Raw genomic sequence first — 17,758 nt, 5'->3', positions numbered from 1 at the left:
CTTCTAGCCTGCTGTGATGTGGCTAACTTTTTATCATGAACAATAGTCTCAATATCACATGCAAGTCAAATCTTTTTTTTTTTTTTTTTAGCAAAAAGTAGACTTTTATTACAGCAGCAACTGAGGCGAATTGAATGGCCCCCCAGGGCCACAACTGCAGCACCACCCTTCCCTCCTGCCCGGCTGCCCCAGCGGGATTGTAGCAAGTCAAATCTTGATGAAGATAATTTAAAAAAGGTTGCAGCAGTACATTGACAGGGAACTACCAGAAATTCAAACTGTATTCAGAAGGGGATACGGCACAAGGGAAACTTTACTAACATTAGATGGGTTTCCACTGAAAGCAGAGAGTTAACAGTAGGATATTTACCTGCATTTTGTTGACCATGAAAAGGCATAGCAAATGATGGACAAAATTTTGAAGAATGGAAAGTCCAGAATACTTAATTGTGCTTATTCAGAATCTGTATACAGGTCAAGGAGCAGTAGTTCAAATAGAACAAGGATATATACCGCGTTATTTAAGACTAGGAAAGGTCTTGTATTTTCACCACACATAGTCAATGCTGAGCAAATAATCAAAGAAGCTGGGCTTTATGAAGAAATGGAGCCAGGATTAGAAGAAGATTCCTTAACAGCCTGTGATAGATGGCACAATCTTCCTTGCTGAAAACAAATAGGACTTAAAGCGTTTGTTGTTATTATGTGCCGTTGAGTCAATTGTGACTGTGTATAACATAGTGACCCTCTGTACACCAGCTCTGAAGCCTGCCCTATTCTAAGTCAGAATCATTGACTCCAGAACACCTGTAGATTATATCTTAAAATAAAGAAAACAAAAATCTTCACTATTGGACCAATAAATAACCTGAAAAACTGGAAAAAGGTTGCTCTTGTTGTTGTTATTGTTGTTGTTATGTGCCATCAAGTCGCTTGTGACTCATAGTGACTCTATGTACAACAGCCCTAAACTCTGCTCTGTCCTGTGCCAATCGCACTGTCTCTGACACTCCCATCCTGATTACCCCAGTCACTGAATCAATCCACCTCATAGAGGGCCGTTCCCTCCTGCGCTGTCCCTCCACCCTCCCAAGCATGATGTCTTTCTTCAAGGACCGGTCTCCCCTTACAACATGTCCAAAGTATGTTAGACGGAGCCTCAGAATCCTTGCCTCCAAGGAGCCATCTGGTTTGACCCTTTCCAGGATGAATCTGTTTGTTTTCCTAGCAGCCCATGGTACTCTCAATACTCTTCTCCAGCACCACAGCTCAAGGACATCAATTCTCCTTCTATCCTCCTTGGTCATTGTCCAATTCTCTGATAAATAACAAGTGATTGGAAAGACCATGGTCTGTATCAGATACATCTTAGTCTCCAGAGAGACACCATCGCTCTTCAGTACTTTGGAGAGGTCCCTAACAGCAGACTTTCCCATGACAATGCACCTTTTAATTTCCTGGCTACGGGTGCCAGGAGTATTGACTGTGGAGCCAAGCAAACTAAAGCTGTGAAAAACCTCAATCTCTTCACCATCCATACTGATGTTGCCAATTGGTCCAGTGGTGAGAATCTTTGTCTTCTTGACATTGAGCCTCAACATTGTAAAAAATTTCACTTATTGATCCACAATTCATGTCTATGGAAGCACCAGTAACAACAGCAAGAGATGGATCCCATTGGACAAATCTGCTGCAAAGGATCTCTTTTTAAATTTTTTTTCAATTTTAATTTTAGTAAAAGTTTACAAAAAGAACCACAGACCTCTTTAAAATGTTAAAAGGCAAAGATGTTACTTTGAGGACAGAGGTGAGACTCAAGCTAAAGTGTCTTCAATCTCATTATATAGACATGAAAGTGCGGCAATGATCAAGGAAGACCAAAGAAAGATTAATTAATGCCTTTGACTTATTGTTGACAAAGAATATCAAATACACCATGGAGTACCAGAAGCTTATGGACACCAGAAGCTCTCGTGGCCTAGTGGCAAGAAACTGCACTGCAATCCCAAAAGCACATGGTTCAAATCCACCAGCTACTCCATGGGAGAAGGATGGGCAATCTCCTCCCTGTGATTAACTGCCTCTGGAAAACACTCTGAAGGGTCAGCTGTGTGTTGGCTCCAACTCAGTGGTACACCACCACAACAACTACTACCGGAAAAAGTAGGAAATCTATTCTGCAAATAGTACAGTCAGAATGATTCTTAGAGACTTTGTTTCACAAATATTGAACTAGAGTTAGTCTATGGAAAGGACATCTTGTTTGGCCAAGTACAAGGTCAAAAATAATAAATACCTTTAGGAAGGTAGATTGGCACAGAGGGTATTACTATGACAATAGCCTCAAACAGCAACAGTTGTGAGGACAAGCACAGGACCTAGCACTGTTTTTTTCTTTTGTACACAGGTCAATATGAGTCTGAATCAAATCTACCACAGCTAGCAAAAACAACAGCACGTGACGTTAAGAACGCAATGGCCAAATTCCCTCATCACTTTATGGTGGAAAGCACAGTCTAACTGAACACTGACTTACAGACAGAAAGGTGATTTCTCTGTGGAAGTGGGACCAGAAGTAAAAAGTGGGTGTCAAGGAATTCCCCAAACAAGATGATTTATGTATCTTCCATTTGCAGGGAGAGTCTGTGCATCCTGAAAGTAAATAAACCACAAACTACTAGTAGGAATAGTCATCAGAGCCATTTGAAAGGATCTCTAAGTGAACAGCTCTACATTAGATGACTCGGACAGTATTTAAAAGACTAGTTCTACTTCTTCACGGTTGGTGAAAAGACACTTCACCAGACATCCGTGATCTCATTTGTAATGTCATGCAATCCATTTTCTAGCCCTTTACTGTGAATGGCAATGTGATTGCAGGCATCAGCTCATTATCTTTGCTGTATCCTGGTACAGGAATGAGGGACATCCCATTATGCTTATTATTCAGCTGAAGAAATGAAAGGACAGTGAGGTTAAGTGATTCACCACAGTCTTAGGAACAAGGTAATCACTGGTGAGAGAAGCAGTTCCGGTCCGGAGAACTTGTCTCCAAGCCTGGATCTCTATGCAGTCCTGTTTTCACCACCAAATTGCTTTGTGATGGAGCGGGGATTACCTCATTTAGAAAACAAGGCGATAATGTCCTTGTACTGACCTCACATTGTTGTGACCTTTGGAAAGAAAAGTGTGATGTATGTGTATGTGAAATTCTATATACACAAATGCAAAGAGTTTCTCTCATTGTTGCTGTTACTACAAAGTCTATAGTGAACCAGGTAGAATGTTTTGTCTAAGAACAAAAGACTTTATCTGAACCCTAGCTCTATCATTCAGCAGCTGTAATCTTATGTAAATGATTTGTCATTTCTGAGTCTCATTTTCTCCATTGTAAGCAATGATTTAAGTACCTTCTTCACGGGGTGAAATATTAAACCCTGCCTGTCACAGAGTCCATAAATTGTAGCTTACTGCTTTTTAAGATTGCTGAGATTCTGAAAATGGAGCAGAATGGAAGAGAAAGAAGATGCTGTTACCAGGCTTCTAGAAATATTTTCTAAGTTTCTTTATGTACTTTGAACTTAACAATATTCCATGATAAGACTGCTAGTATTGCAAAGATCATCCTTTGGAAGTTAAAGTGAGAACTAAGTTTAAGGATATAATTTAATCTAAAATTAAAATGCTTTCTTATATGTATGACAACAATCTGCAACAAGGGGTGTATTGAGGGGTGGACTGGGGAGGAGGAGGGGAGGAGGGGAAATAAAAAGTGCAACAATGAATAGGAAAAAAAATCAACCCAACAACAACAGCAATTAAGATGTGCTCATGTGTTCACCGTCTTTGAATCTTTGAGAAGTAAACATGAGACTGGATGACTTGTGACTGTTGAGGGATGAGTCTTTACACCTTTCCCTCAGTCCTCCAGTCAACTTTCTCCCTTCTGTAACTGTTTGCCAAATGGTCAGCTACACACTAACAGCTGCATTGGAAGAAATTAGGAAGAAGGAAAGAAACCAATATTTGAATCAGCCATTGCCGACCAAGCATCTACAATAGAATTGTTGAGAGCCACGATCACATTCGAGGAGGGTTTGAGGCCAAATACGGGTGTCTCCTGCCCTCACTCTCCCTGTCTTAGCTAGAAAGGTCCCTAAGGCATGGAGGTAGACCCTGGGAGCTCTGGGCTCACGGGAGTTTTGTTGTTTTTCTTTTTTACTTCCTAAAGAAATGCCTCTGTAACTGGGGGTCTCTTTGTCTGTAAAGGAAGACTTGATTAACTGCTTCTTATTGCCTGAATTTGGTTATTTTGGAGAGAACTGAAGAGCATCTTAGTGGTCTTGCCTGTGTCTGAAGGCAGTCAACTTTTGATTACATGAATAAAAAGAATTTGCTTTATGATTATCCACAGTCAAATTTTAATCCCTCCGCTCTGAGATTTTCTGTGTTCTTGTAGCCCCACCAGACAAGTTGTGCTCCAGTGGAAACTCATTTTCATAATAGCTCAGGGCAAATGCTATTATGCTCACCTGTCTGCTGCCAGCAATTCCTGATGATTTGGAGACAGAATTGGATCTGAGCACCTAACCTCAATTATCTCCATCTCTTTCCTGGAAGGGTACATGCCATCTGGGCTGTGCTTTGGGGGACTTACTGTTCTTTTCATTGGTTCTGAGATGCTTATAATTATCTCTGTCCTTCCTTATTTGTGTGTTGCCAGGAAGACTCATATGCATGTTAGGTTGTGGGAGGCACATACATTCATACACATACCAAGCCAAATGTGGGTGACTCTAATCCACAGCCCTCAGGCCTGTTTTCAATTGTTTTGGGTCAAACATTCTTCTAGGCTGTATAGCCCTGGTCTGTCCACTTGCTGTACAGAGGTAACTCCTGGTTGCTGTGAAGCTGTACACTGTGACACTGATGTGTCAAATGAGAGTATGGATACCCTTGGTGGACAGTGTTCAATGGAGCGCTCCGATTAAACAAGCTTGGAAGTCAGAGTGGTGTCCACTTCTGAAATGGCTTGTGTCCTGTTAAGTCATCTGTGACTCAGAGTGACCTATGTACAACAGCTCTGAACCCTGCTCTATCCTGAACCAACCTTACTGTCTCTGACACATCAACTCCTATTACCTCAGTCATTGAAACAATCCATCTCATCCAGAGTCTTCCTCTCTTGCACTGTCCCTACACCCTCTCCAAGAACTTGTCCTTCCTGGTCACATGCCCAAAGTATGTCAAATGGAGCTTCAGAATCCTTGCCTCCAAGAAGTAGCCTGGTTTCACCCTCTCCAGGAGGAACCTGTTTGTTCTCTTAACAGTCTGTGGTATATTAAATACTCTTTTCCAGCACCACAGCTCAAAGGCATCAATTCTCTATTATCCTAGTCAGTGTCCTGCTTTCTGATACATCACAAGTAATTGCAAAGACCATTTCCTGGATCAGGTGCACCTTAGTCCCCAGACTGACATCGTTGCTCTCTGGTACTTTGGAGAGGCCCCTGACAGCAGACATTCCCAATGCAATTTGTCTTTTGATTTCCTGGCTGCTGGTACTGAGAGTTCTGATTGTGGTGCCAACCAAACTGAAGCTGTTAACAATCTCAATTTCTTTGCTATCTATCACGAAGCTGCCAAGACTTTGAAGATCCATCTCACATACTTTGGTCATGTGGCCAGGAGGGAGCAATCCTTGGAGAAGGACATCATGCTTGGAAGGGTGGAGGGACAGTGCAGGAAGACTTTGGATGACATGGATTGATACAGTAACTGAGGTAATGAGGGTAGATGTGTCGGAATCAGCGAGACTGGCTCAGAATAGATAGGGCAAGCTGTAGATAGATAAAGCTGTACATAGGGTCGCAGGAGACTAGAGGGCACGTAACAAGAACATCTATCTATCTATCTATCTATCTATCTATCTATCTATCTATCTATCATTGTGTACTGTAGAATCTGAACAGACCCATACCTGAGTTTTTGGTGGGTTTTCAGAGGCAGTTAGCTAATCGCATGGGAGGAGATTGTCTATCTTTCTCCTATGAAACAGCTGGTAGTCTTGAACCGTGTGCCTTGAGGATTGCAGTGCAGCTTTTTGCAATCTCCTCCTGTGCAATTAACCGACTCTCAAAACCTGCTGGAGGGTCAGCATTGGGTTGGTTCTGACTTGATGTACTCAATAACAACAAACATATACATACACATATTAAACGGCTTTGTGTTTAAGTTTGTAAATACTATGGTTATTTGAACATTGCCATGAAGCTGGAAGGGCCATGCCACTGGTATTCCAGAAACTAGCAGGGCTGCTCACGGTGGATGGAGTTCTATGAAGCTTTCAGACTGAAACTGACTAGGAAACAAGACTGTGCATTCACTCAGGAAACAACAGGCCCCTGAAACTTTGTGAATGAACTTGGAATACTGTTTATCATAGTGTCAGAAGATGAGCCCCTCAGGTTGGAAGGTACTAAAAAGGCAACTGGGGACCTGGTCTCCAGGTAACATGGCAGCAGACAGACAATGCTTGCTCCCCTCTTCACGGTGGCTGGGACGCTCACCCACATCGACTATCCTGCATGTGATTTCTCAGACCATCTTCTTGCCTCCTTGATCCTCAGCCCTTTGTTTGTCTTAGTTGGTTCTGAGATGCTAATCATATTTAAGTGAGGGCTGCATACAATCTCATTCCTTGGGGACCTGGGCCTGAACAAGGGGGCAACTGTCTGATCAAACACATTGTTCAAGAATCACGGCGTGTAGAGGCCCCCATTCAGCAATGATCCCCCAGCGCAGGATGCCCTCCAGTCATTGCCTGTGTGGTTCTCACCTAGTCCTTCCTTTTCTTGTATTTAAGAATACACAAGGGAGAAAACTATACAAAAGAAATATATGATTAGGTATTATTGGCTTGACAAGAGTCCAGAATAAGAGCTGCATAGCAAAGTGGTCCGGGAGGAGAGGACTGTGTAACAAAGAAAGAGGTTTTTTCCAATGAAAAAAGCAAACTAAGGGGAGCGTGCAGGGAGGAAAATGTGCAACAATGAATGAATGGAAATCCAAGTTCTCTATAAACTTTCATTAAAATATCAGTTAAAAAAAAGAAGACACCAGACACACTACACCAGGTTTACAGAATTGCTGTGGAGGCACGTGCTCTCCTTGGGTCCCCTCACTGTGCCCTTTCTCAGCTCCAGCAGCAGGGTCTACCTGCTGTACAACACATGGCACCGGGTGTGTGGATGCATCACTGGGAGCCTCATGGCCATCGCCTGCTTCATCTTCATGCAGAAGACCCTCAGCCCTACTGTCTCCAGGAAAGCAGCCACGTCCATCTCCGAGTTCTTCCTAATCCAAGACTTGAGCCTTATCCCCACAGTGCTCTGGTTTGAGTACACAGAAGCCTTGGCAGAAGCCAAGAATAGACAGTGCAAGCTGGGAAAAAACTACAATGCCTGGTGGGTGTGACTAGGTCCAGCCTCCAGGTCTCCTCTGCGCAAAGCCTTGCAAGATGGAGGGAATGATGGACCAAAGGATGAAGCAGAGACTTCTCAAGACCCAAGTCATCAAATGGAGCCTTTAAAAAAAATTCTCTTATTTTAATGTTCATGAATAAAGTGGACAAAGGGCCAAGCCAGCCCCTGAACCAAAACACTGGAAGGCCTGCTGTCAGGGGGCTACATGGCCAGAGACCCTCACTGTGCTGCTGCCTGTCACTGGTTGGGTGTAACGTGCCCTTGGCAAGGGTGTGGGATATAGGAGGAGGGCTTGAGCCTCTGGTCTTAGAGCCAGGAAATCTAGGTGGCATGTAAAGTGCACACTACTTATTTTTTGTTTTTTTTTTTTTGTCCAAGGCAGATAGGATTTGCTGATGAGTTCAGAAGAACCTGTTCTGCAGAGGCTGCACATGTGTGCACTTATGGGGCCAAGGTCAGCCTCCCAAGTCCTTTGCCTTGAGCCCAGGATCAGACTGCCTCTTCCCGGGTCTGCAGAGTGACCTGGTGGGCCAGCAGGAGGAGGAGGCCACTCCCTCTCACCTCTTTGCCACCATTGCCATTCCAGAACCTCATCCACTGTTTCCATGTCTGGGAATGAGAGCCCAGAGAGAGTGTGTGTTCAGCGGCTTCTATCCTTGGGTTCACCCTGTGCTGACAGGGTACCAAAAGGGCTTTCTCTCACTCCCTGTCCTCAAGACAGATAGTGGTCCTTTTCTGACAAAACCAGCCTGCCCATTGTGGGTGAGCAAACCCAAGCTGTTTACAGCTTTCTGTCCTGCCATCCAGTAGCATTTAGTCTTCACCCCACTTGAACAAGGTGCTAAGGCTGCAGACACAGGAAAAAGCAATGAGTATCTATCTTCTCCCCCGCTTCCCTCTGGTCTTCTGAGCATGGCCTTGTCCCTTCCTTCCTTCCTTCCTTCCTTCCTTCCTTCCTTCCTTCCTTCCTTCCTTCCTTCCTTCCTTCCATCTTCCAGTAGGCTGGGAACCTGCCTGGGCTGACCCTCAAGCTGGTGTTGGGGTCTGGGTTCATTGATTCTTTGTGGGCCCAGCTCAGAAGAGGGCTCCTCCTGACAGGAGCTGACCTCAAGTCGGCCTGAGATGGAGCTGTGGAGAAGAGATGTTCCAGCTTCTTGGGAGTTTCTAGAACTGAACCAGGCCACTCGGGACCTGTGTTCAAATCTCTTTCTCTCTTCTTTGTGGAGGCCCCTAATCTGCTGCTGAAGCACAATATTGTGGTGCTTCTTTCCATTCATTTGTCAAAGGCAGTGTTATGATTATCACAGGAATCCAGAATTAAGGTTGCATAGTGGAGTGCATTCGAGGTGTGGGGGATTGTATACCAGCGAAGAAGTTTATCTTTTGCTTTTCAAAGAGAGGAGTGAACGAGGAGGTAGAGAAAAAAGTACAAGGAATGAATGGAAACCCAAAATCTCTGTAAATGTTCATTAAAATTAGTATAATAATAATAAAAGTCATTCCTGTGTCAGGACCAGGCCCCTGTTTCTGTGGATGGTCATTCAGTCCCCGTATTTCCTTCTTCTTGTCTTATTTTTTACTTTTTTGCCTGAGACACGCTACATGTGAGGTAGTTTAAGAGAAATCATTGAAGTTGTTTTAAAATAAAACTGTAAACTCTTAAAAAAAGCCACTAGGGAGAGGTTGCCTCCTCAAAGTAGATTCTACCTTAATGATGTGGATGAAGTAAGCTTTTACTCAACAAAAGATCTTTGCTGATGCAATAAAACTCAAAATGAGGAGAAACAGCTGTAAATATCCATTCATTAGTAATTAGAACTTGGAATGTACCAAGTATGAATTTAGGAGAATTTTAAGTTGTAAGAAATGAAATGGAGCATGTATTAATTGGCATCTTGGACATCAGTGAACTGAGATTGAACTATACTGTTGTTGTTGTTATGTGCTGTTGAGTTGCCTGCAGCTCATAGTGACTCTGTGTACTCTGCCAACCCCTGCATGTAGACCATGTAATTACATTATTCGAATTGTACTGGCCATCTGAGTTCTAGAATCATAGGGTCTACTCTGCAGGGACTGATGGACTGAAGAGCAAAGGTGTTATCAAAAAGAGCATTTCAAGATCTATCCTGAAGTACCACGCTCTTAGTGATAGGGTACTAATAAGGAATACCTGTCAATACAATTATTATTCAAATATGCACGCCAACACTAAAGTTAAAGATGAAGCAACTGAGGACTTCTTCTGACTTCTGCAATCTGAAATTGACGGAACACGTAATCAAGATGCCTACGAACAGTTAGTCACTGGCATGAAACACTGGAAATAAAAGCCTGGTCGGAATATAGGATCTTCAGAAATAAGGCCAGATATTGAATCAAAGATTCTGTGCAATTCATGACTTATTGACTGCAAATATTAATTTTTTTAAAAAAAATCTAGATGGCAACTATTTTCATAATTAATCCTGCTAAGATTAATAGATTAATCTTAAATAAATTAAGATTATTTATGAGAAGCCCCAGGTCAAAGGAGTCCCAAATGCTTAACTAGCTGTACGTGTCTGTAATTCCTGACATGAACAGCCCCATCAGTGGCTCAGTTCCACAGTTCCTCTATGGCCCTTGGATTCAAATTTTCTAGAAGGTCTCCTGGAGACTTAGATCCATCAGGGCAATGACTCAGGTGATCATAGGTATGTGAGCTGGTTTTGGAGAAAGTGGTGAGTGATGGGCCAGGATCCTGTAGACCATCGCTTGTGGCACAGCTGGATGGTGACTGTGGGTGATGCAAGTCGGTGGTGTAGAGACTGGTGAGCAGCTATGTCCCAGGCGAGCGAGCTTCTCCAAGGGAAAAGAGCGCCTGGCGCTGAGGTCCCATGAGCTTATGTAAGCCTCTAAATAGGGTGGGGCTTGTATCCCATCCTAATCCTCTCTCCTTAGTACAATAATTAATTCAGCACAAAATAAACAGTTAATCATTAGCTGGAGCAACATCTGAATGATAAACCTTAGACACCCAGAGCAACTATCCACATGAATCTCACATGATGGAATACACAGGAATCAGATTGACTACATCTGTAGAAAGCAGTAAAAACAAGACTAGGGACTGACTTGGGGAAAATCCATTAGTTACTCATATCTAAGCTGAAATTGAAGTTGAAGAAAAGAAAACCATCTCCATGAAAACCAAAAGATGACCCTGAGTTTATACGAACTGAATTAGAAAATTATCTCAAGAATAGATTTTTTAATTATTTTTTTAAATTTTAAGGAAAGTTTACAGAGACTTGGGATTTCCATGCATTCATTGTTGCACACTTTTCTCCCTATCTGCCCCTCCCCCCAGTTTGCATTACTCTTTGAAGAGAATAAAAAAGTTCTTTCATTGTTATACAATCTTCCTCCTCCCCGCCCCCCACCCCCAGTCCACTTTACTATGCATTTCTTTTTCTGGAATCTTGTCATGAAAATAATACCTAATCATATATTCCTATTAAATAGTTCTCTCCCTCATCTGTCTCAATGCAATATGCATTATTTATTCCTTCTTTTCTTAGGTTCCCTCCAACCCTGAAGTCAATCCAGTTTTACAACAGTGGCACTATGCAATATTTGTCCTTTTGTGATTGAGTTATTTCACTCAGCATAATGTCCTCCAGAGTCTCCCATGCTGTATATTTCTTGAGTTCCTTGTTTTTCAATGCAGCATAGTATTCCATTGTGTGAATATACCAGTTTCTTTAGTCATTCATTTGTTGATGGGCACTTGGGTTGTTTCCAACTCTTTGCAATTGTAAACAAAGCAGATGGGTGTGCATATATCTGCTTGGGTGTCAGTTCTGGTTTCTTTAGGGTATATTCTCAGTAGTGGAATTGCTGGGTCAAGTGATATTTGTATTTCCAACTTTTTGAAAAAGCATCATACAGCCTTCCATAGTGGTTGCACCATTTTACACTCTGACCAACAATGAATGAGGGTTCCAGTTTCTCCACAACTTTGCCAGAATGTGTTGCTTGCTGTTCTGTTAAATTTTGCCATTCTTACTGGGGCAAGATGATATCTCACAGTTGTTTTGATTTGTATCTCTCTTAGAGCTAGGGATTTTGAACATTTCTTCATGTGTTTGTCTGCTACCTACCTGAATGTCTTCTTTGGTGAAGTGTCTGTTCATATCTTATGGACATTTTTCAATTGAGTTGCTTAACTGTATCTTGTTGTGGTGCTCGTATTTGATATATTCTAGATATAGGTCCCTTATCATACCTGTCATTACCAAATATTTTTCCCCAGTCTGTGGCTTCCCTTTTTATGCTGTTGAAGAAATTTCTGGATGTGCATAGAGATTTGATTCTTAGAAGGTCCCATTCATCTATTTTATCCTCTCCTGGTTGTAGGTTTTCCAGGATGCTTGGAAGACTGTTGATCTTGTGGATTAAGACTTCTAGAGTTCTTCCAAGCTTTTATTAAGAATAGATTTGATTTACTGAATACTAATGACTGAAGACCAGATAAGTTGTGAGGTGAGATCATCCATGAAGAAAGCAAAAGGTCATTAAAAATCAGGAAAGAAAGAAAAGCCAAAACAGATATCAGAAGATAATCTGATATTTGATCTTCAATTTAGAGAAACCAAAAGAGAGGGAAGAAATGAAGTTGTTGTTGTTAGCTGCCATTGAGCTGAATGCAACTCATAGAGACCTTAGGAACAAAAGATCTGAACCCAATCCTGTCCTACACCATTCTCATACTTCCTGACACACAAGAGCCCATTGCAGCAGTCATCATCTCAATCTACCTGGTTGAGAGTCTTCCTTTCCTTGCCAACCCTCCACTCTTCTCAACATCATGTCCATCTCTAAGGAATAGAATCTCCTAGCAATACGTCTGAAATATGTGAGGCAAGGCCTCATTATTCTTGTCTCCAAAGAGCACTCCAGCTGAATAAAAGATTACAAAGGGCAATTAGAGGAGACAAAGCTAGTATTACAATAAAATGTGGAAAGATATGGAGTAAGAAAACCAAAAGGAAGAATATGCTTCACATTTCTCAAGTTGGAAGAACCCAAGAATAAATTCAAGCCTTGAGCTGCAATTCTGAGGAATTCTCTGGACAAACTACTGAATGATGCAGGAGGCATTAAAAGAAGGTGGAAAAAATACACAAACCTCTAACACTTAATGGTGCTCATGTAAAAACTATACCTAGACAAAAAGGCCAGTGTGTGAACAGAGCAAGGGAACATTGCATGGTTTAAAATTAGGAAAGGTGTGCATCAGGGTTGTATCATTTCCTCATACCTATTTAATTTGTATGCCAAGCAAATTATTCATGACACTGGACTCTATGAAGAAAAAAAATGTGACATCAGGTTTGGAGAAAGACTCATCAATAACATGGGTTCTACAAATGATACAACCTTGCTTGCTGAAAGTGAGGAGCATTTGAAGCACTTGATGCAAAAGGTTAAACACCACAGCCTTCAGTATGGATTGCATCTCATTGTGAAGGAAACAAAAATCCTTGCCATTGGGCCAATAGGCAATATCATGATAGATGGAGAAAAGATTGAGACTGTCAGTGACTTCATCTTACTTGGATCCACAATCATAAACACTTGGCACCAGCAGTCAGGAGATCAGAGGACATACTGCACTGGGAAAGCCTGCGTTCAGGGACTATAGACTCCTTTCCAAGTTACTGAGGAGCAATCACGTCTGTTTCAGGCCATGGTTTTTTTCAGTCATTTCTTATGTATCTAATTGCTGCACAGTGAATAGGATGACAGAAGAATTGATGCCCTTGATCTCTAGTGTTGGAGAAAAGTGGTGAATATCTCATGGACTGACAAAAGAACAAACACCTTGGAGAACGTGCAACCAGAGTAGTTCTGAGAGGCAGAGATGATGAAGCTTCATCTCATACTTTGAAGCAATTGCTTCCGGTACTTCAACTGAAAGGCCAGTGCTACTATATATCTCCTTCTTTTGTATGTTGTCAGAGGTCTCTTTCTGGATACACTCAGAACCTTCTCTCTTTTTCCATGCCTATGAAAGGTAGAGGTTTATAGAAAGAAAGGAAGGCCCTTACCAAGATGGATTGAAACAGTAACAGTAACAACTAGTTTGAGCTGGTGGAGATAACGAGGATGGCCCAGGACAGGGCAAAGTTTATATCTGTTGTTCACAGGGTTGCTACGTGTTATAGCCAACTTGATGGCATATAACAACCACCATCACCTAGGTGAACATGGGAAAATGTAAACCATTTAAGTCTTTAACTGAAAGGATATTAATATTTTGGTATCTATACTTCCATATATCTGTACACGTGCATGTTTCATATGTGAAATGTGAATATTTGTCACAATATTAGTTAATCCTCTCTAGCATTTTAAACAACGTGGTCAGACTTTCTTACGTAGCAATTATTTAGCCTACTGAACTTGACAAGTTTCTTCAGAAGGATATTTGGGCTGCATCACAATTTTGGATCTTCTAAGAATTGTCTGGCTCAGAAGAATTTAATGAAACATGTTAAGAGAAGATGGTGACAAAGGATGAAGCTCAAGCTTCTCTAAAGAAATTGCCAAAAAAACAAGGCCCCAGGAATTGGTAGAATTCTAACTAATATAATTCAACAAACAGATACAGCCCTGGATGTGCTCACCAGGTTGTGCCAAGAAATCTGGAGGACAACCACTTGGTCTACTAACTGGTAGAGATACATATTTATTCCCATTAAAAAAAAAGGTTATCCCACAGAGTGTGGAAATTATTGAACAACATCACTAATATAACATGCAGGCAAAATCCTGCAGAAGATCATCCAGAAATGACTGGAAGAGTACGTCGACAGAGAACTACTAGAAATACAAGCTGGGTTTAGAAGAGGCTGTGGCACTAGGAACATCATAGCCAAAGATGGATTCTGACTGAAAACAGACAAAGGAATGTCTATCTGTGTTTCATTGATTATACAACGGTATCTCTGACTGTGTGGATAACAACAAATTGTGGCAAACTTCAAGAAGAATGGAATTCCCAGAGCACCTAATTGTGCTCAGGCAAAACCTGTACTTGGACCAAGAAGCTGTCCTCAGAACAGAGCAAGGAAACACTGTTGTTGTTGTTGTTATTATGTGCCGTCAAGTTGCCTGTGACTCATAGCGACCCTATGTACAACAGCCCTAAACTCCGCTCTGTCCTGTGCCAATCACACTGTCTCTGACACTCCCATCCCAATTATCCCAATCACTGAATCAATCCACCTCATAGAGGGCCTTCCTCTCCTGCGCTGTCCCTCCACCCTCCCAAGCATGATGTCCCTCTCCAAGGACAGGTCTCTCCTCACAACATGTCCAAAGTATATTAGACGCTCCGGAGCCTCAGAATCCTTGCCTCCAAGGAGCCACCCGGTTTAACCCTTTCCAGGACAAATCTGTTTGTTTTCCTAGTAGTCCATGGTATTCTCAATACTCTTCTCCAGCACCACAGCTCAAAGGCATCAATTCTCCTTCTATCCTCCTTGGTCATTGTCCAACTCTCTGATGCATAACAGGTGATTGCAAAGACCATGGCCTGTATCAGACGCACCTTAGTCTCCAAAGAGATACTACATGGTTCAAAATCAGGAAAGGAGTGCGCCAGGGATGTTTCCTTCATCCAGACCTTATTAATTTATTTTCAGAACAGATCACCAGGGAGGTTGGACTTAATGAAGAGGAATGCGGTATTAGGATTGGGAAAAGACTCATCAACAACTTGTGTTTTGCTGATTACATGACCTTGCTTACAGAAACTGCGGAGGGCTTGAAGCATTTGCTGCAGAAGGTCAAAGACTGTAGTATTCAATATGGATTAAAGCTCAATATCAAGAAAACAAAGATTCTCAACACTGGGCCAATTGGCAGCAACATGATGGGTGGAGAAGAGATTCAAATTGTTAACAATTTCAGTTTGCTCAGTTCCATAATCAATACTCTTGTCACCAGCAGTCAGGAAATCAAAAGAGGAATTGCATTAGGAAAACCTCTCAGAGACCTCTTCAGAGTTCCAAAAAGCAGCAACAATGTCAGTCTAGAGACTAAGGTGAACCTGAACCAGGCCATGGTCTTCGCAAGTACTTGCTCTGCATCAGAGAGCTGGATAATGATTAAAGATGACAGAAGAATTGATGATTTTGAGTTGTGGTACTGGAGAAGAATATTGCACATACAATGGGCTGCCAAGACAACAAACAATTCTGTCCTGGAGAAAGTGAAGCCAAGTTACTCCTTGTAGGCAAGGATTTTGAGGCTCCATCTTACATACTTTGAGCATGTTGCTAGGACATCGAGGGTGGAAGGGTGAAGGGCCAGCAAAGGAAAGGAAGACCCCAGATGAGATGAATTGACACAGTAACTGGGGTTATGGGGATACATATCTCGGAGATAGTGAGATTGGTTCAGGATAGGGCAGGGTTTAGCACTGTTGTGTATAGGGTCACTATGAGTCACAGGCAACCTGAAGGCACATAACAAAAACAACAAGAGGTATTGTAATGAAAAACTTTCTCAATGGAGTGGTACTGCACAAGAAGTATACTGGCAGGAATGGAAGGCAGATCTCCGACATGGAAAGAAAGTGTTGCATCATTGAGACCTATGTCCACGTAAGGGGCCACTGACAGATTCTCTAGAACAAGCCCTGTGATGCAGATGACCCTTTTCATGACACTGACCTGAGGCACCGACTCCTCCAACAGTAGGATTAGGATCTCATGAAAGCTTATGTTACTCTGATAATCTGTAAAGTTTGGGAAATGTTTGTTGACAGGAAGGAATACCTTGACTCAATGAAGCAGCTCAGGAGGGGTTAGCCAAGACAGTAAAACCCCAGCCTGCATCCCATCTGAAGGCTATGTATGGTGGGTGGTGCCTGAAGTGGAGCTAGAGTCATGAGTTCAGATGAAATGCGTGTTCTGTACAAACACAGAGCCTGGCCAAGCTCCTTGTGACTTTAAAGCTTTCCAGATGTGCAAATACAGCATCACTGTCCAATCAAGATGCTGAGCTCCAACCAAGTGGTCTGATACTCTTGTCCATGCCACTAATCACTCTCTAAGCACTCGAGTCCCCTCTTCACCAGCGAGTCCTCAAGTAGGGACAAGGAGGCAGAGAGGTTCTGGGAATTACCAGAGGATGTTTGCTGTCTGGATTCCAGGAAAGCCAGACATGGAATTGGGCATCTATTCACGGCCTGTTGCAGTGTGGCCACATTCCTGTTGATTAGACTGGTTTGTCCCAGCTCTCTGCTGGTCCCTGGGGGCATGACAACAAATACAAAAAGACCTTTCCACCCAGGACATCCTCGACCCCACTCACAAGGAAAAGGAATTAGAGAGAGCAAACCCAAGACCTCAAGTGACTTCTTGGAGTTGAAAGGCACTGTTTGGGGTTCTGTGGAACGGTGAACTAGCATTCCCCTGACTGCTAGAGGACAAGGAGGAAGAGCCCTGGTCCCTTATTAATGTTTGGTCAGAAACAAGCCAAATTTGGGTTAATGTGCAAATGTTCCTGTGCTTGCTGCTCACACACAGGCTGGAGCTGGGAGGTGGCCTGGAGCTGGGAGCCTGCTTGGAGGAGCTTCCAGTTCCCAGCCATGAGCCAGTCATGAACATCCAGGAGTTCTGCTCCGAAATGGTTTTTGCTTTTCTAAATGACATGAAGGAGAGCTGTCACTGATGCTCTGGACAAGCTTTCTGTTTAAGTTAACACTTGTTGGCTGATTTTGTTTTTCATTTCCTGAAAACTAAACACAATGCTAGTGAGCCAATTCTGGTGCATGGAAACGACCTATCACATAGTGAGACTAAGTAACTTAACGTCCTTTCATGGGCAACGTTTATTCACCTCCTTAAAGGCATCAGAGACTTCTTCGCAATGCCTGTGCAGTGAGGAGGCTGTGGCCTCGTTCAACAGAGAAGCCTCCAGCTCACAGAGGGGCCCAGAGTCAACACTGTCCATTCAACCTCGATCTGGGCTCCCGGATCCAGCCTGGCCCCTGACCTCTGGTGTAGCCACGATCTGGACACCTTTGAGTGTTAACCCCTGGACTGGAGTCGGGGTCCGTCTTGCACTTGTCCCCATTGCAGGGCATCCAGCCAGAAAATCTAACCTGAGTCTCAGCCCACAAGGAGGACACGAGTCACGTTTGTGGTTTCTGAGCATAAATAGTTCCTTCTGGGCAATTGCACAACAGTATTGCCTACTGATGAGTCACGTCAGCT

At 42.7% G+C, this 17,758-nt stretch overlaps 1 pseudogene; it reads left to right on the top strand.

Moving 5' to 3' along the window:
* The first annotated feature begins 6,514 nt into the window (after window positions 1-6,514).
* Window positions 6,515-17,213, top strand: LOC102869175 (annotated as a pseudogene).
* Window positions 17,214-17,758: the final 545 nt, after the last annotated feature.

This window comes from Elephantulus edwardii, unplaced genomic scaffold, assembly GCF_000299155.1.
Source record: "Elephantulus edwardii isolate Elephantulus edwardi_28Jun2011 unplaced genomic scaffold, EleEdw1.0 scaffold00409, whole genome shotgun sequence".
Lineage (NCBI taxonomy): Eukaryota > Metazoa > Chordata > Mammalia > Macroscelidea > Macroscelididae > Elephantulus > Elephantulus edwardii.
Note: the sequence above shows the minus strand (reverse complement) of the source record. Positions and strands in the feature narration are given on the sequence as shown.